This window comes from Schistocerca serialis, chromosome 4, assembly GCF_023864345.2.
Source record: "Schistocerca serialis cubense isolate TAMUIC-IGC-003099 chromosome 4, iqSchSeri2.2, whole genome shotgun sequence".
Taxonomy (NCBI): Eukaryota; Metazoa; Arthropoda; class Insecta; order Orthoptera; family Acrididae; genus Schistocerca; species Schistocerca serialis.
In genome coordinates, this window is record NC_064641.1 from 361,177,085 (window position 1) to 361,198,447 (window position 21,363).

Below are 21,363 nucleotides of genomic sequence, written 5' to 3' on the forward strand. Positions count from 1 at the left end.
ACTTTCAGATTGTTAACAACAACCTACCCTCCTATATAAAAGATACCAACCATTTCTTCTATTGACTCTCCTCAGTTCCTGTTTCTGTACCACAAGGAGCCCTGCTCATTAATTTTGATGCCATCTTCCTGTACACTAACATCCCTAATGTCTATGGCATTACTGCTACTGAACCCTACATTTCCCTGTGCCTGATGGATTCCAAAACTACAACCTTCTTCCTGGTCACCATGATCAACTACATTTGCACCCACAATTACGTCTCCTTTGAAGGCATCGCCTACAAACAAATACTGAGTACAGAACTGGACATCTTCATGGCACCATCCTAAGCCAACATATTCATGGGTCATGTAGAGGAATCCTTCCTAACCACCCAGAACCCCAAACCCCTCACATAGTCCACATCCATTTTTAACATCTTTGTTATCTGGATCAAGGGTGAAGACACCCTAGCCACATTCCACCAGAACCACAACACCCTCTCCCCCACTCACTTTAGCAGGTCCACCTCACCTCAACAAGCCACCTTCCTCAATGCTGACCTCAACTTCAAAGATACCTACATCAACACCTCCATCTATATCAAACTTACCAATCACCAGCAATTCCTCTTGTTTGAAAGCTGTGAGCCATTCCACACAGCCTAGCCACCTGTGGTAGTCACATATGTAGTGAAGAGTGGTCCCTGTCAAAATATACCAAGGGTATCACTGAATCCTTTCAGACAATAGTTATCCCTCTAAACTTGTACAAAAGCAGATCTCACAGGCCTTATTCCTCCAGTCAACCACCACCTACCAAAGTCTCACCGTCTAGCCACAGAGGAACATTCCCCTTATGACTCAGTATCAACCAGGACTGGAGCTACTGCACTGCATTCTCCACCAGGGTTGTGCCCTGAAGTGAGGAATGTCCTACCCACTATCCTTCCCAATTGAGGAATGTCCTACCAACTATCTTTCAAAAATGGTTCAAATGGTTCTGAGCACTATGAGACCTAACTTCTAAGGTCATCAGTCCCCTAGAACTTAGAACTACTTAAAAATAACTAACCTAAGGACATCACACACATCCATGCCCGAGGCAGGATTCGAACCTGCAACCGTAGAGGTCGCGCGGTTATAGACTGTAGCGCCTAGAACCGCTCGGCCACCCTGGCTGGCCCACTATCTTTCCCACCCCTCCCACAGTGGTGTCCTGCTGCTTACCAAACCTAAACAATATCCTAATCCACCCTCACACAACCCCTGCTCCCAAACTCCTTGCCTCATGGCTCATATCTCTGTGACAGACCTAGATGCAAGGTCTGTCTCATACGTCCTCCCACCACCATCTACTCCAGTCCGGTCACAAGCATCACCTATCCTATAAAAGGCAGGACTCCCAGTGAAACCAGTCATGTGATCTACAAACTAAGCTGCAACCACTGTGCTGCCTTCTACACACATCACCTCGGTTCTGAGAATTCCGTAACCTCTGCAGAAAATTGGAACAGAGATCAACATAAACATCATTTCCACTCTTTTTATTGGTAATGAAAACCACACAGTGCATGTTGTACCACCATACAGCAAGACGTCAGAGGTGGTGATCCAAATTGCTGTACACACCGGTATCTCTAATCCCCAGTAGGACATCCTCTTACATTTATGCCTGCTGGTATACATCGTGGCATACTAACCTCAAGTTCATCAAGGTACTGTTGGTCCAGACTGTCCTACTCCTCAATGGCAATTTGGCACAGATCTCTCAGAGTGGTTGGTGGGTCATTTTGTCCATAAGCAGCCCTTTTCAATCCATCCCAAACGTATTCAATAGGGCTCATGTCTGGAGAACATGCTGGCCACTCTAGTCAAGCGATGTCATCCTGAAGGAAGTGCCGGCCGGTGTGGCTGTGCGGTTCTAGGTGCTTCAGTCTGGAACCACCTGACCACTACAGTCACAGGTTTGAATCCTGCTTTGTGCATGAATGTGTGTAATGTCCTTAGGTTAGTTAGGTTTAAGTAGTTCTAAGTTCTAGGGGACTGATGACCACACATGTTAAGTCCCATAGTGCTCAGAGCCATTTGAACCATTTGAACCTGAAGGAAGTCATTCACAAGGGGTGCGAAACATCATCCATAAAGACGAATGTGTCGCCAATTTGCTACCAATATGGTTGCATTACTGGTCGGAGGAGGGCATTCACATATTGAACAGATGTTACGTGCCTTCCATGACCACCAGCAGTGTATTTCGTACCCACATAATGCCACCCCAAAACAGCAGGGAACCTCCACCTTGCTGCACTCATTGGACAGTGTGTCTAAGGCGTTCAGACTGACTGGGTTGCCTCCAAACACATCTCTAACAATTGTCTGTTTGAAGGCATATGCAACACTCGTAGGTGAATAGAATATGATGCCAATCCTGAGCGGTCCATTCAACCATGTTGCGCATCATGCAGCCTATTGCGCACAGTCTGAGTCATAACACGACATACTCTGGCTGCAGAAAAAGCATTATTCAACATCGTGTTGTTGCTTTCAGGGTTCCTCCAAGTCATAATCCATAGGTAGCAGTCATCCACTGCAGTAGTAGCCCTTGGGTGGCCTGAGCAAGGCATGTCATCAACAGTTCCTGTCTCTCTGTATCTCCTCCATGTCCGAACAACATCGCTTTGGTTCACTCCAAGATGCCTGGACACTTTCCTTGTTGAGAGTCCTTCCTGGCACAAAGTAACAATGTGAACACTATCAAACCACAGTTTTGACCTTATAGGCATGATTGAATTACAGACAACTTGAGCCGCGTACCTCCTTCCTGGTGGAACGACTGGAACTGATCGGCTGTCAGACCCCCTACCTCTAATAAGCACTGTTTGTGCATAGTTGTTTACATCATTTTACTTTCTTATGTAATGTTTTCCTTCTTTTCCTGCTTTCTTTGTGTGTGTGCTTCAGGTTTATTAGGTCTGTCCACATATGTTCCTTTTAATGTGTGTCAGGACGCTGATGACCTCGACGTTGAGTGCCCATAAGCCCCAACACACACACACACACACACACACACACACACACACACACACAAACATCATTGGACGGGTTTAATGACATCTGTGAACAGTCAAAGGGACTGTGTCTGTGATATAATACCCACAGTCAATGATTATCCTCAGGAGTTGTGGGAACTGGGTTGATGCAAAACTTTTTTTGATGTGTGTATATGTTTGTCCTCATGAATGTCCACCAACAAACTGGCCAAGAAACATCTGGACCACCCAGTTGCTGAGCAAACTGTGCAACAGAACATTCTTTTATCCAATGACTACTTCACAGCCTGTGCCATTGGATCCTTCCTACCAATAGCAACTTTTCTGAATTGCACGTGTGGGAACTCTCCCTGTAATATATCCTACATTCCCATAACCCTCTTGACTTCAACCTTTGTTGGTCACTATCCTTTACCCACCTACCTCTTTCCCCGTTTCCACTCAACACAGACAATCTTATATTCCACCAACGCACCCACAGTCTTTTTACTTCTCTCTCTCCCTCTCTCTCTTATTGTCCTCTTGCCCTAAACCTACAATGTTAGCCCTCACACTCTCCTTCCAAGCCTCCTTCTTAACCCCATCTTAACCCCAGTCTACTTATAGCAGCCAGAGACAGTAATCATGTGTGTGTGAATTGAGTTTCCAACAGTGTGTGTACGCTTGTTTATAATTCAGAAGAAGGGCTTATGGCCAGAAGCTTACTTGTTTAGCGGCCTTTCTGTTGTACCTTCTACAACTCGGCATCTCCACTATATCATGAGAACCAATCTCTGCTTTTCATAACATTGTTGAAAATGTTTATAGGGAAATCAATGGCTGTAACTTTATAACAACAAGCAACCATAGTTCTAGGACTTCAACTATAGCAAGTTACTGTGAAAATTTTAGTTTTAGGAATGTTTTAACATACTTAATGTTTAGCATGTGTAAATGCAAAAGAGGTGTCACAGTTGCTAGAAATGTGCGTGGTTTTCTTTTTTTTCTTTTTCTTTTTTTTTTTTTAAATCAGTGTGTGATAATAGTACTAAACTGTCAAGTGATACTACTAGGGTTTGCTAATGAATCAACGACATTAACTGAAACAAATCAAAATGAGAATCTGGCAACAAACAATGAAGAACTGTAGTGAAGGTAAACACAGGGAGTCGCAAACACTTTTTGTAACATGGCTGTGGCAAGCCCACACACTATTGCAGTGATATTTCAGATCTTTCAATGTCTGTACTGCATGTTTTCCTCTTACTTACCTGTTTAATAATGTAAAGAAAGTTCTGGTTGAGAATTACAAAGTATTCAGGAATAAAGGAGATGACTCACCGAAAGGCAGAAGTGGTTCATCATCAACAGGTACATGAACAAAAGGTACAGAGCTTTGCTAACTTTTGGAATCAAATTACTTTTTCACACACGTGCACACAAATACACATGTGCACCCACCCACCCACCCACCCACACACAAACACACACACACACACACACACACACACACACACACACACACACACACACACTCAGTCACTCACACACATGTGTGTGTGTCTGTGAGAGCATTTTTCTTCTGTAAGCTTGAAAAAGGAATTTAATTCCAAAAGCTAGCAAAGCTCTGTACCTTTCGTCTGTGTACCTGTTGATGACACAGGAGTTCTGCCTTTTTAAGAGTTGTCTCCTTTATTCCTGAATAATTCATAACTTACCTGTTTATCATTTACAAATTATTATCTACTGTCATACTATCTTCTTCTATTGTACATAAAGAAACATACAGTGGATTTATGGATGTGTTAAGTTAAAGTGACAACACAAATTATATTGAAATGTACATGCTAAAAACAAAAACTGTCTAGGATTTTGAAACAGATAGTATTTATTATTGGTTCTGCTAAGAAACTTCTGCAAGATGAAATCGTATTTACTGTATTTTGAAGATTTTTGCTACATATGAAATTAGAGAAATTTATATGAACAAAAAAATCAGTAGAAGAATTTTTATGCTTTTTTCAGGTATAATATATTTTTTATCTAATTTGTGTACACAAAGTTATATTGTACTGTGTTTTTGCTACTTTTAAATAGTAGGAGCTGAACAGATCTATATAAACTACTGATATTTTGTGAGTTGAATGTCAGACTGAAGATAATTTTTTTTTCTCTCATATTGTAGTTATAGACAGCAGCCATTTTTGATAGTATTAAAATATCAAAATTTCTAGTGTGGCACTGGACTCGCATTCGGGAATACGACGGGTCAATCCTGTGGCCGAACATCCTGATTTAGGTTTTCTGTGATTTCACTAAATCACTTCAGACAAATGCCGGGATGGTTCCTTTGAAAGGGCACAGCTGACTTCCTTCCCTGTCCTCCCCTAACCCAATGAGAGCGATAATCTTGCTGTCTGGTGTCCTCCCTCAAAACAACCCAACCAATCTAGTGAGTGGAAAATGATGAAGTGAAATGAAATGTTAGATCTGTCATTGCAAGCTGTGACTAATGTATATCTATACTTGTTGTTGAGAGAAAAAGTTTACTAGAGGAAGACAATTATCACATCAGAAGGAATATGAGTACACTGGGATGTTTAAAAAGAATTAGTTGCATTGTAATGTGTTTCTTGGTTCAAAGTATATGCTGTGTTGTCCTGAGTGACGAATGTGAGTTACCTGCAGAGCATTATTCAACTGGGAGGAATATGATGATATTTAGGACACTTTGGAGATATGATATGAAGAAATATTTTTTTGTGGTATATACGAGGTACAGTGGTGAGATTCATAAAGGTTATGGGAGATACTGAGATGAAGTTTGTGATATATTCTCGGGTGATAAAAGTTATTACAGTGATACCAGGTTGAGGATGTATTAGGGACCTGCTGATGATCTGTTTTGTAATTTATATTATTCTTGTTTATGGTAGAAGCTATGTATTGTTTTGAGAAATGACTGAAGTGAGGTTATGGCATTTGTTGAGGTCTTTGGTTATATTCATGAGCTACTGAAATGTTTGCCATGGGTCTGACATGTTTGTGGTACATAAATTTTGATTGGAAACCTTACAGTGATGACATAGTAATGAAATTAATGAAACAACTCAGGTGATACAGAAGAAATATTGATTATAATGATGTAGCTGACTATAAATAATTGATACCAAAATATGAACCTTAAGAACTGTCTAACTAATAATTCACCACTGAAATTATGTGAAAAAAGGAATTGATACTCTAATAAAAATACTAATAATAATTCATGTTTACAAAAGAAGTAATATGAACGATACGAAACTGGCACTTACACATTGTAGACCACTGTGAGATTACTAATGTTTTAGTGTAGTATAACTATATTCCATGATATGTGTTGTACATCCTGTACTTATTTTTTTAAAATTCTAACTAATTTAATGATGTTTTCAACTTTGTAATTATGATACTTAGGAAAATCTGTTAAATATCCGTAATACGTTTTGTGTATATCCGTAATACGTTTTGTGTAAAAGGCATAGTTCATGATCTAAAATTGTTTATCATGAGCAGGTACTTTTGTTTTTTGGGTAATAAGTTCTTGTACACTACTTATGTACTATGTGTATGTAATTTGTTTGCTGTTTGTATATGTTTGTCAATTTATTATGTATATGTGTTGTTATGTGTTACGTGTAATCAAGTGACAAATCCTATATCACATGTGTGATCTATTGGATGCTAAATAAATAAATAAAGAAATAAATAAATTTGATATAGGTTAGAGACTGAAGATGGTTACTTTGAATTTTATATCTATGGGAGTAATTAACTTACTGAAATAATTTCTGTTCAAGCAAAACTTAAGTATATTTCTTACTGACTTATTAAGCTACCAAGTATCATTTGTTAATATGCTTGGGAGATATGTGTGAAACTGTTGCATAAATGTAAGTTGAAAGAAGGTGGAGAGAACAGGTTTCCTATGCCATGTTTTTACTGTTTTTCAAAGGACTTCCTGGCTTTCTGGTCAGAAGTCAGGAAGTTTAAGGATGGCAAGGGTGATTACATACCTCACTGGAATGAGAGCTAGAAGGCTACACATATTATTGATTTTTCTTGTGATTTTCATACATATGCCTTTAGTCTGTATTATTTATTTCTGGAGTAGCAAATTAAGTCACTACTCAGCAATCCTCATGTGATTGCCTGAAAAAACTTTACAGTGATGTACATAAAATTTCAGTGGGAGGTGGGGCACAGAATTTGTAAATATTGTAGTAAAATGATGGTTGTTGATTAGGTCAGTTAAAAATTAAACATACTGAGTCCACTATATATGATATGCATCTTTTAGTTAACAGAGAATATTTTTATCTTGTTGAAATGTAGTTATGATTGAATGCTGTGTGTAAAATATATACATTACATTATGTAAAGAAACTTGAGAATTTTTCACCATTTGTATATGCTATGTTGTAATAACCTCACACCTATTTTAAATTCTCATTTGCTAATAAACAATTTTTCTTTTCATTGTAACATACTATTCTAATATACTAATTATAAGATGAACATAGTTTCAGAAACATATGGCTTATACTGCTGAAAAGATGAAACTGGAGGAAGGAACACATTAAGGCAACTCGAGAACTAATATGAGTGCTGAACCCAAAGAAGGAACACAGGGCATATAAGGTTAAGGAAAACATTACTGTAGATAACAAGTGGACTAAACTGAATGATTTATTAAAGAAAACTATTACACGTGTTACTACAAACTTGTGAACCAGTTCTTATTTGAATAGTATAGACTTGTGGCCAAAGAGTGAAGAAAAGTTTTGAAGAAAGGAACTCATAATTATTTTTGCAATTTTCTTCATTTTATTTGTATTAACTTGGGTGAATATAAGAGAACAGTAATTGCTTGAAGAACGATTTGAAAAATGGAGAAACACAATAATGATTTCACACAAGCAAGTTCTGATGTAAGACAAAGATTAGTAATGTATGCACTACTTCACAGTGATAAATGTCTAAATATGTCATTATGCAACTGCTAAGTTAAAACAAAAAAAAGATATTCAACCATTTTATGGTCAAAAGTCATTAACCTTTATTAGTTATGCTAAAACTCATTTCAAATTCAGAGAATCAGAGTAAAAATACTCAATCAAGTCCATGGGATAAATAATATTATTGTAAAATACTTGTGTTCTATAGGTCCACACAATCCCATATTTCATTATGCATGGTGTTGTGTGTGGGGTGGGAGGTATTGAACTAAAGCTATAATTTTGTAATATCTGTTCATCAGTAGGTGTTGATACAGCTGTGTCAAATGAACCATTCCATAACAATCATATCCTAATGATGTTTCTTGGTAATTGCAAAACATATTTTCATTATGGGAGTTTTTGGGACGGTTATGATATTTGGCAACTATCAATTAAAATTTCATTATCATATATATTTTCCATATATTTTGAAAATATGTTTGTTTATATTTTCACTCTGCCTCTGAAAATCATAATAATACTGTGAAATCTGTTTTGTTTTCATTTGTCAGATACATGCAGATAAACTTGTTGTTGACAATATACAAGTTACTAAAAATTCACTACACAAATTATATTTGAGATCAGCTAATCATTTATGTTTTACAAAATGTGTTCGTGACTCGAATAATAGATTATACAAAAAGGTTACCTCAATCTGACTGCACTGACAACTTTGAAGTAGAGAAATGTAACATCTTTGTTAACTTCATAATTTCTGGAAAGTTAGCTGGAATAGGATCTATGTGAAAGGTTCATGGAGAACAGACATGGGTAGTGAAGTGTGGAACTCATCTCCACTGTAACTAACAAAAATATATTAATTAAAATGAAATGATGTTTGAAATTGTTCTATTCAAGAAATTTTCTGATATGACTGCAGCAGCATATATTAGTATGAGGTTTAGGAAGTGTTTCATTGAAGAATATTAATAATGTATCCAGTCTCATTGTTTTTAAAGTAAGCAGAATCTTACTATTGACATAATTGTTTCATAAATGTGCTACAAAGTAAAATCACAATCAGGGAAAATATCTTTCTGAACCTTGCCAAATCCATGGCCTCCACAAAGATCAAATCACACTTTTTTACCAGGCAGGGACCTGAGCCATGACCTAAGACAACAAGAATGTCAAGATGTGTTTAATTGTTTAGCTCCTGTATATTGCAACAGACAAAAAAGGCACTGCCCATCTACGACTTCTCTTCTCAAATCAATCTGCACATATTTCTATGTCTGTTACTTCAGACAGAAATGTCGTAAAAAACTAATTTAGTGTTTGGTTAATTGTCTGGATGTTTATTAGACTATGGGGACATGATTGTTTAGAACAGTGTATTTGTTTGTGATGTAATTGGCACTGTGCGTTCTGAAAAATAGTCACCATAGGACAAGGCAGGTTGTGGAGATAATTGAGCCAAGGACAGAAGCCTGAGTACAAGGCATCTGTGAGCAGGTAACTGGATTACTAACAGTGATGTAACAATTGATGTAGTAAGTAGCAATAACGGGTTGGTGAGCAGGTTGAGGGAAAATAGGTGGGTAGCGATTACTATGAAAATTTAAAAATGGATAAAAATAATATGTTGTAAAAAATACATTTCAGTTTGGAAGAGAGAATAGTGTCTGTAAATGGAATACTAGCAAAAGAAAAGAAAAAGACTTTCATTATTCTTAAGTAAACTTAAATTGAGCCAAAAAAGGGTGAATAATGCCTGATAGCAAAGCTAGATTTTAAAGTGAGATGAGAAATTTCTTCTGCTCTCTATTCCATAGAATATTTATTTAGAAATTTCTCTTGACTTTTTTTATTTTGACTAAATATAGTCTTGTCTAATGTGAACTTGTCTATACACACTCAACATGCAACCATTTTAAAATACCAATTAAGATAATATTCTGTGAAAATCATTATGAATATCATGCAAAGTGATCCATAGAATGTATAACCAATTACTGAACAGCAGTGATAAAAGTGTTTACATGTGAGACTTGTGTGTGTATGTGTGTGGTGCCTGCTTGTGTGAATGTATGTGTTTTCCCTCCTGAAGAATACTGTAAAGTAGTAGACACAATGGTTCACAGTTTTAATCTTATCTCAGAGACAGAAAGCGTAGACTGTATGTTCCATATTAATCAGATTACAACAGGTGCTTAGAATCTGAAATGTTAGTGGTGTACTGCAGTGTTCTGATTGTGTCTGCTGTTGTTCCTGATATAGGCCTACATAAATGATCTCCCAATTACAGTTTCATAAGATATAAATTGGGACTTTTTTGCAATTTATACAAATATGGGAATATAAAATAGTACCAGTCACCCTACAGAAAGGGGGGGGGGGGGGGGGGGGACTGTTAAGAATTGGCACTTTCCCCCTCCTGGAATTTGCTCATATTCTTTTTATTAATTATAGAATTTACACAAATTATGTAATCACTGCAGAGAATGATGGCTCTAGTAATGACTATGTAGCTTGGATTGTATGGCTGGCTGGCTGTTCACATGAAGCTACACTGATTTGTTTATGCAGTCATGGATTTCACACCATTCTGCTGTTGAAATGGATGTGAAGCATTACAGAACTGTGCTTAAATAGTGTTCTTAATCTTTCCTCCCTGGCTTCCTTGTTTTAACCTTATCATGCTGGCTTGTGGCTGCCATCCATCCCCAGTTTTCATAAGGATTCCTCATACCTTATCCTTCCTCACAAGGAAATGAAAGCAATAGACTAAGTAGTAATAGTAGTGCTAGTAATTATAAGTGATAATAGTAGTGTTAATCATCCATAGATTTATTTTAGGATAACATTTGTTGTTTTATGGTTTTAGAGTATAAGAACAAATAGATAAAAATATACAAGGGGATACCCCCCCCTCCCCACCACAAACAAAAAATCCTTATCCCCCTTAAAATACTCTCTATTACAACTAATGCATTACTTTCCAAATTGATGTCATTTCATGCCCCTCTTCATGTGTGGGAATTAGGAAAAGTTGCATGGAGCCAGGTCAAGCAAGTAAGGTATGTGGGGCAGCAGAACCATGCCACTTTTAGCCAAAAACTGTCTAAGAGAGATGGCTGTGTGTGCAGGTGACTTGTCATGATTGAAGAACCAGTCTACTGTCTGCCACAAATTCGCTGAACCAAGTTCCAAGATATTCCACTAATCTCTGACAGTTGATCAATTGTCTGTCAATGGTGTATGAGTAAGAGCTCTTGAATATTTTCAATATTTTCGTCAGTTTGGGCAGCTGATGGATCTCCAAAATGAGGTTTGTCATCAATCAACATGTCACCATTTTCAAATTGAGCAAATCACTCATACACTTGAGTTTTTACCATAGAATCATCTTGGTAAGCTGTTTCCAACATTAAAACAGCGTTTTTACTGAGCAGAAAATGAAATTTTACAGCTGCACATTGTACACTTAAACTTGCCATCATAAAAAACGAAGCAAGAACAAAACAGCACTAGTAAAAATAATCACTGCAGATGAACAGAACAAGCCAGATCAACAACAGAGGCAGTACTGAACTGGTAATGAGTTGTGCTATACACACCTAGCAGCAGAAATGTGTACTACACAACCTCCACCCAAGGCAATGGTATTCTATTTTTCTTTTAATCCCTCATAGCCCCACCACAGTGGCCAGAGAGAGTCATCATGTGTGTGTGTTGTGATTGCATAATATGTGTGTGTTGTCTACTTTTGGAAGAAGGCATTTTGGCCAAAAGCTCAAACATTTAGCAATCTTTTTGCTATGGCTGTCTGCACTGCAACTTCTCTGCTATATGGTGAGTAGCAGTCTATCCTTCTCATAATATTGACTTTATTCCCTCCTGAATTTTCCATTTAATTTGTCCATATATATAGGAATACTGATAAATCTGGTTTGGGAAGTATGGCAGCTATCACCTTTTAATAGGAATGATCCTGGTATTTGCCTGAAGTAATTTAGAGAAACCACCAAACACCTAAATCAGGACGGTTGAATGGCAATTGATCCTCCATTTTCCTGAACACAAGGCAGTCTTTGGTGAACATTCCTGTGCATGGGCCTCCTGCAGTAAGTGGCAGATCCATGCACCCATGCTGACTCCTATTCATCCGTAACAAAGGATGGAATTTGCACACCAATATCAAAACTGGATGTTCACTGAGTGGCAACAGGTGACCTTTTCTCATGAGTCATGTTTTGTGTGTCCATCCAGCAGATGGCCATTGTCATCTATGGCATGAAACGTCAGTAAGCAAACACCCTGCAACAATGATCAGATGGTTCCACATTAGAGGAGGAAGCTTTATTGTCTGGAGAATATTTTTGAGTCATTCCCTGGGTGATCTCATTATTCTGGATGGCACACTGGATCAGCACAAGTATACATCTATCCTTGGAGATCATGTCAATATCTATGTTAAAATTTGTTTTTCCTTGGCATGATAGCATCTACCAGCAGACCAATGCAGCCCTGTCACACAGCTCACAATATAAATTCATGGTTCTAAGAGCACCAAGATGAGTTTACCATACTTCCGTAGCCACCAAACTCTCCACATTTAAACCCAGTCAAGAATCTTTGGGATGATCCCAACTGGGCTGTATGCACCATGGAATCTTAGCTGAGATATCTAGCCTAGCTAAGTAGGTCATTGGAGTTTGCTTAGTTCCACATCCCCTTTGGTACTTTGCAGAGCCTCACCCTCAGTGACTCTCTTCCTGCTTGGCTTGCAGTCACCCCCATTGAAAACTGTGGTTATTCATGCTTTTGACAGGAGGTCACATTGATGTGGCTGAATAGTGTATCATTATCAATCACTGCATGTACTACATACACACAATATGCACATTATTTCATAATGTAACACTACTGATACTATCAGGAGAGAATAGGACCACAGAGATGGTGTTTGGCTTCCATTTTGTGTACTGTAAGTTGCCATTTTCTTGCCTGAAAAATAGAATCAATGCCTGTCCATAATGAGTGAGAAGAGGAGAAGGTGTTGGTACTATACATTGGAGCACTTTGGGAGTAAGGTTTTCCAGTTCAAAGAAAAAATAAACATAGCACAAAATTGCTGTATGAAATGAGCAAGATATTTAATATTGTTATTATTTTTTACTTGTGTACTTTTCTTACCAAACTCCTATTCTGTATTTCGTTAGTGGTCATTCACTGTACAGAATGTACTGCTAAATAGCTACTTTTCTACTACTGTCTTGGGGGATGTTCATGTTACTAAGCACTTAAGTCCCCTTCAGTACATTATTGCACATTTTATTCCTTTGTAGAAAATACAGTGCAGAATTTCATGTATACTCTGTAATGGTAAATGTAGATTCAGTCTGTATCTTGTACTGTGGTCATGGAGAGAGCTGTTAGTTTAATAATCATCAAGGCTATTTTTGATGTGCATAATAAATTGATAAATTCACTCACATGATACAGTAAGTATCCCCATTGTTTTGAATATATTTTAAACTGAGCCTGATTTCTATACTTGGTTATTAGTCTTAATGGTGTTTTTTGTTGTTTGAAACTGTGTTAATGATTGTACATTTGTTCCACAGTAAAGAATTCCACAACCAAGAATTTAGCAGGCATATGGATATTATGCAATTAAAAGACACTGTCCTTTATGGCTGTTATGTCCTGATGACTGGACTGTATGTGCCTAACTTAACCTAGAACTATCCTACCCCACCATAACTTGGCATATTAATGACATTTTATTTCCAAGTATCTTTGTGTGTTTGCACCACTTCAGCTGAGAATCAGTATTCATTTCTAGGGATTTTGTGTATGTTATGCAGTCAGTAAGGTACCATCTGCATTTAATGTAATAGTGTCTTTTTTTCTCTTGAAACTGACATTTATAGTGTTTGTTTTCTTTGTGATCAGCGTAACCTTAAGTGAAAAAAATTCCTTGCTTTATCTGCAAGGAGTTCTCTTGTTTTCTTGGTGACTGTGTAGTGACTCGAAAATTTCGGTGAAAATTCTAGAGACACTCGGCCTTCTACCATCTCAAACACCTGATATTTTAAAAGTAAGTAAGAGAGCAGATACATTTCTACTGCGCCACTAGATTCTGCATGCAGGTTGGAAGTTTGTAATGAGAAGACAATAAGTGGGGCAGTCGAACGACGCCGACAAGTGTTTGCTGCAAGAGCCACAGACACTGTGTGAGAGGACATGGAGCAATTAAAAGCTATTCTTTGCTGTGTTAGTGAATGCAATTGTTGGGAGAAAAAGGAAAAGAAAAACAAACATTTGACTAGACTTTAGCTCTGAAGGAAGCAAGATGCATGGGACGTCTATAAATTATTTAGTTGTTAAAACCTGGCAATTGTGATTATATTTAATTGTATCTAATGGGTATCAGTGTAGTTGACTTGCAAGAGTTTGTATTCTTATATGAAACTTGTGGAAAGGAAAATACATCTGAGCTGAACTGAAAGTATCAGAGTACTGAGTTATTTCAAGTGAGAGAGATAGTAAATTTTTGGTTCCTCCTACCAGCATTATCTCTTCGGAGAAGAAGTTATGGAGATTGATGCAGCCACATATCAAGAGAAGAGGATTGGCTAAACATTTCAAGTAGGTCAACTGTAGTAATAGAAGTGTGAAGTTCGCAATACAGTTTTGCACCACTTCTCTTGTGGCCAAAACCATTAGAACTGTCATAAGCAAAGAGAATTTTTTCCCCATGGCTTTCACTACAAGGGGAGTCATTTATTCAGATCAGGAATAGTACTGATATTAATATGCTACCTCTAGGAACCACTGTTTTAATGTATTTTGGTTCTAATTAGTGTTTCACTATGAGCTTAGCCTTATTTGAGGTGTTTCTTACCTCTGTTCTTTGTACCCCATCTGCTAGATATGATCATTACCAGTTACCAGCTGTGCCTCATATCACATTTTCAACAGTAACAATAGCCTTAGGAAGATCTGTTTGTCTGTGGACAAAGAAGACTAATGATTGCTTGCTGATTACAGATTCACTTTTACATGTCAGAGGTACTGTAGCAGACTTTGAAGAACACAGCTGCACTAGACTGTAGATGGTTACATCTATATTTAACCCAACGAATCAAATACATCAGCTGAAAAAAGAAAATGCCACTTTCCATACTAGAAGAGAAGGAAAAAATTGATGTATTTCAAGTTCAAAAATATGTAATGTTTACAAATTGAGACCATCTCAAACACTAAGGGCCAATTTGAGGGTAGTTTTCAAGAACTGTCCACATTCATCTAGCTACTGCAATGTTCCCTGTATATGTTCTTTGATTTGTGTCTGACGATTATTTGTAGTTCTGAATTTCTGCATCTGGAATGTATTTGTGTTTTTCACTGTGTCAGTACAGTTCTATTGGATATTGGTACTGTTGTGTTCTTGGTTTATGCTGAATTTAGAATTTTTCACAATTGTATGAAACATTCATAAATTAAGTTGAATAGTTTCTTTTATAACAGCCTTCATATATTGTTCCATGATTTTACAACTGCTGTAATACTAGACTTTGGATTACAGGAAACACCACATAAGAGTGTATATGTCTGTTTTACAGATTGTTACATGAATGAAACAATATCCTAAACCTTCTACAGCTTGTGCATGTACCTTTCACAGTATTGTTACATTGCAGGCATATACTATGGGATTTTTGCATTTCTTCAACTTGGGATGATAATGCATGGAGTGCACACAAATGCCCACACAGTTAGGGGGAAGTGTCCTAAAATGACATAGTCTGGCAAAATGACTTATCTTGTTTCTTTTAACTGCCACAATGTGTGGCATTTTATGGCACAAGGGTATGTTGGTGACATCATTACATGTAAAATGGTCAGGTTATTTGTTTAGATGTTTGTGTGTTATGTGGTGGACACATACACATCAGATTTTAGAAGTTGTGACAGTTGTTCTTCTGTACCTGGACCATTTGACTTATAAAATTGTTTACATAGAAGGTGAGTAAACTCTTCTTTGCAAACATTTTAAGCATATTACTGGGTATGTAGGTCCACTTGTATATGACTATTGTCCTTATACACAGAAAAATGACATATCATGAAGCATAGGTATGTCATTTTACCCACAACCCCTGTCTACACTCCCTGTCTCCCCATTCATTTCTGTTTATGAAAATATGTAGTTCATCGTTTTATTTCATAATAATGGTTGGAGATTATAAGAAAATCAGTAATACCCAGTCATGGGATTCAGAGAACATGCAGAAGGCTAATTACACGTTTAATAACAAGCAAATGACCTGGGATGTGCCTCAAAAATGTTTATTGTTACTGAAGGCACTTTAAGAAAGTGAGTACAAGGTAAGAATAAGCAAGTTGTAGGAGTTGATAAAGGTTTAGGTTGGTTCCACCAAACACTTATAATAGATGTAGAAATTAAGCCAGTACAGCACATTAGAGACCTTGAATGGAGGCTATCTGGACTTGCATTGAATGATGCAAGGAAGCTGCATTTTAGTTAGCCAAGGGGAATGAAACTGGTAATTGATTCAGAAGCCAAGGGAGGCATAGCTCAGGTGTATTAATTGCTCAGTGTGGATTCAAACTGAATGTATTAGGGTTTCACAAAGGACAAAGATATGCATATGTGATGTTTGCAAATAGTAAACGTAAGAGTGCAAGGGTTGACTAAAAAGTAATGCCTCCACCTTTGTAGCTCTTCAACAGTTGGCAGCATTGGTATCCAGCAGGTACTGGTTTGTTTTGTAGCCTCTTCTCTACAACTCCAGTTGGCAGAAAACCTTAGCATTGAATGGTTGTATTATTACAGTGTAAAGTATGGAATCCTGTGCAGACAATCGGTCAATGCTATTTAAGCAATGTGCAGTCATTGAATTCTTGAAAGCAGAAGGTGTCACCCCAAAGGAGATTCATCAGAGAATGAAAGCAGTTTATGGTGATTGTGTTGATGTGAGTACTGTGCATCATTGGGTGAGTAAGTTGAAAGATGTTGACATGGGAACATCTGACCTGCGTGACAAAAAAAATGAGTTGGAGGTCCTGTGACAGCAACCACCGAGTTTCACAAGAAAAATGTTGACAGATTGATTCAGGATGATCATTGTGTCACTCAGAGAGAAATTGGAAGTATGATCGCCAATTCACAAGAACATGGTCACATTATTGCTTTTCTTGGCTATTGGAAAATCTGTGCACTATGGATAATTTAAAAAGGGAGATGGATAGGTTAAAGTTAGATATAGTGGGAATTAGTGAAGTTCTGTGGCAGGAGGAACAAGACTTTTGGTCAGGTGAATACAGGGTTATAAACACAAAATCAAATAGGGGTAATGCTGGAGTAGGTTTAATAATGAATAAAAAAAATAGGAGTGCGGGTAAGCTACTACAAACAGCATAGTGAATGCATTACTGCGGCCAAGATAGACACGAAGCCCACACCTACTACAGTAGTACAGGGTCCGGCATAAAAAAACTCCCCGATTACAAAGTAACGTGCAGTGGACAGTAGAAGGAGCAGAGTGGTGGGGGGCGCATCGTTAAGTAGCTGCCTACGTGCCGTTTTCAGTGTACGCCATGGCGTGGTCTGGTGAACATCGTGCCTTCGTAGTGGAAGATTTTATTCAAAATGGCGAATCGCCTATTAATACTCAACATGCTTTTTGCGTTCGCTTTGCGCTCGGACGACAGGACCCTGTTCCCGATAAGAAAACAATTTATTCTTGGGTTGCTAACTTTCATGAGACAGGTTCCGCATTAAAAAGGAAACCACCTGGACGACCACGGACTGCAACAGGCCCCGGAAATGTTGATGCAGTTAGAGCTTCAGTTCAACAATCTCCTCGACGATCCGCTAAAAAGCATGCGGCAGCATTACGGATATCTGATCGAAGTGTGAGAAGAATCTTGCATCGAGATCTTAAAATGCATCCTTACAAAATTGTAACTACGCAGGAACTGAGTGAACGGGACTGTGGTGTCCATGTAAGTTTGTGCCAAGACCTTCTTCGGAACATTCGTCCCAACGATATTGTGATTTTTTCTGATGAAGCACACTTTCACCTTGCCGGAACAGTGAACAGCCAAAATTGCAGGTACTGGTGTGAACACAATCCCCAAGAACTTCATCAACGACCACTTCATAGCCCTGAAGTAACAGTATGGTGTGCTGTTTACAATTCCGGAGTGATCGGTCCTTACTTTTTCGAAGAAAATGACAGGAATTTAACCGTCAACAGTGAACGCTATTGTGCCATGCTCCGCGACTTTCTCGAACCGCAACTAAGGGAGCTTTTTGGTGAAATAGAGAACGTGTGGTTCCAGCAAGATGGTGCTACAGCCCACACAGCGCGGCAGTCACTGGCATTGGTGAAGGAAATGTTTCCTGGACATGTGATCTCGTTGCGTGGAGACATTGGCTGGCCCCCATGATCGCCAGACTTAACGCCCTGTGATTTCTTTCTTTGGGGCTATTTAAAAGCAAAAGTTTATGAACAACATCCACAATCTTTACGAGCCCTGAAAGAAGCAATTACACAAGAGGTTGAAGCTATTCCACCTGAAATGACTCAAAGAGTAATGAATAACTTCAGGGAAAGACTCAAACAGTGTGTCGACAGTGCAGGAAGCCATTTAAGGGATGTTTTGTTTAAAAAGTAAGACCATAAGAGTATTTTCTAAAATGGCATAATATGTACTTTTATTTAGTATAAATAAAATTGTTCTACCTTATTTGGTTTTGTTTTTATTGGCTTTCCTTAAAGGGGAGGTTTTTCTGCCGGACCTTGTACAAGTTTATATGCCAACTAGCTCTGCAGATGATGAAGAAATTGATGAAATGTGTGAGGAGATAAAGGAAATTATTCAGGTAGTGAAGGGAGATGAAAATTTAATAGTCATGGGTGACTGGAATTCGGTAGTAGGAAAAGGGAGAGAAGGAAACATAGTAGGTGAATATGGATTTGGGCTAAGAAATGAAAGAGTAAGCCGCCTGGTAGAATTTTGCGCAGAGCATAACTTAATCATGGCTAACACTTGGTTCAAGAATCATGAAAGAAGGTTGTATACATGGAAGAACCCTGGAGATACTAAAAGGTATCAGATAGGTTATATAATGGTAAGACAGAGATTTAGGAACTAGGTTTTAAACTGTAAGACATTTCCAGGGGCAGATGTGGACTCTGACCACAATCTATTGGTTAAGGACTGTAGATTAAAACTGAAGAAACTGCAAAATGGTGGGAATTTAAGGAGATGGGACTTGGATAAACTGAAAGAACCAGAGGTTGTACAGAGTATCAGAGAGAGCATAAGGGAACAATTGACAGGAATGGGGGAAAGAAATACAGTAGAAGAAGAATGAGAGAGCATAAGGGAACAATTTACAGGAATGGGAGAAAGAAATACAGTAGAATAAGAATGGGTAGCTCTGAGGGATGAAGTAGTGAAGGCAGCAGAGGATCAAATAGGTAAAAAGACGAGGGCTAGTAGAAACCCTTTGGGTAACATAAGAAATATTGAATGTAATTGATGAAAGGAGAAAATTTAAAAATGCAGTAAATGAAGCAGGCAAAAAGGAATACAAACGTCTCAAAAATGAGATCGACAGGAAGTGCAAAATGGCGAAGCAGGGATGGCTGGAGGACAAATGTAAGGATGTAGAGGCTTATCTCACTAGGGGTAAGATAGATACTGCCTACAGGAAAATTAAAGAGACCTTTGGAGAAAGGAGAACCACTTGCATGAATATCAAGAGCTTTGATGAAAACCCAGTTCTAAGCAAAGAAGGGAAAGCAGAAAGGTGGAAGGAGTATATAGAGGGTCTATACAAGGGTGATGTACTTGAGGACAATATTATGGAAATGGAAGAGGATGTTGATGCAGATGAAATGGGAGATATGATACTGCGTGAAGAGTTTGACAGAGCACTGAAAGACCTAAGTCGAAACAAGGCCCCCGGAGTAGACAACATTCCATTAGAACTACTGACAGCCTTGGGAGACTCAGTCCTGACAAAACTCTACCATCTGGTGAGCAAGATGTATGAGATAGGCAAAATACCCTCAGACTTCAAAAATAATATAATCATTCCAATCCCAAAGGAAGCAGGTGTTGACAGATGTGAAAATTACCGAACTATCAGTTTAATAAATCACAGCTGCAAAATACTAACACGAATTCTTTACAGACGAATGGAAAAACTGTTAGAAGCCGACCTTGGGGAAGAACAGTGTGGATTCGTAGAAATATTGGGACACGTGAGGCAATACTGACCCTACGACTTATCTTAGAAGAAAGATTAAGGAAAGGAAAACCTACATTTCTAGCATTTGTAGACTTAGAGAAAGCTTTTGACAATGTTGATTGGAATACTCTTTTTCAAATTCTGAATGTGGCAGGGGAAAATACAGGGTGCAAAAGGCTATTTACAATTTGTACAGAAACCAGTTGGCAGTTATAAGAGTCGAGGGGTATGAAAGGGAAGCAGTGGTTGGGAAGGGAGTGAGACAGGGCTGTAGCCTATCCCTGATGTTATTCAATCTGTATATTGAGCAAGCAATAAAGGAAACAAAATAAAAGTTCACAGTAGGTATTAAAATCCATGGAGAAGACATAAAAACTTTGAGGTTTGCCGATGACATTGTAATTCTGTCAGAGACAGCAAAGGACCTGGAAGAGCAGTTGAATGGAATGGACAGTGTCTTGAATGGAGAGTATAAGATGAACATCAACAAAAACAAAACGAGGATAATGGAATGTAGTCGAATTAAGTCAGGTGTTGCTGAAGGAATTAGATTAGGAAATGAGACACTTAAAGTAGTAAAGGAGTTTTGCTATTTGGGGAGCAAAATAACTGATGATGGTCGAAGTAGACAGGATATAAAATGTAGACTGGTAATGGCAAGGTAAGCATTCTGAAGAAGAAAAATTTGTTAACATCGAGTATTGATTTAAATGTCAGGAAGTCGTTTCTGAAAGTATTTGTATGGAGTGTAGCCATGTATGGAAGTGAAACATAGACAATAAATAGTTTAGATAAGAAAAGAATAGAAACTTTCGAAATGTGGTGCTACAGAAGAATGCTGAAGATTAGATGGGTAGATCACATAACTTATGAGGAGGTATTGAATAGAATTGGGGAGAAGAGGAGCTTGTGGCACAACTCGACTAGAAGAAGGGATCGGTTTGTAGGACATGTTCTGAGACTTCGAGGGATCACCAATTTAGTATTGGAGGGCAGCGTGTAGGGTAAAAATCGTAGAGGGAGACCAAGAGATGAATACACTAAGCAGATTCAGATGGATGTAGGCT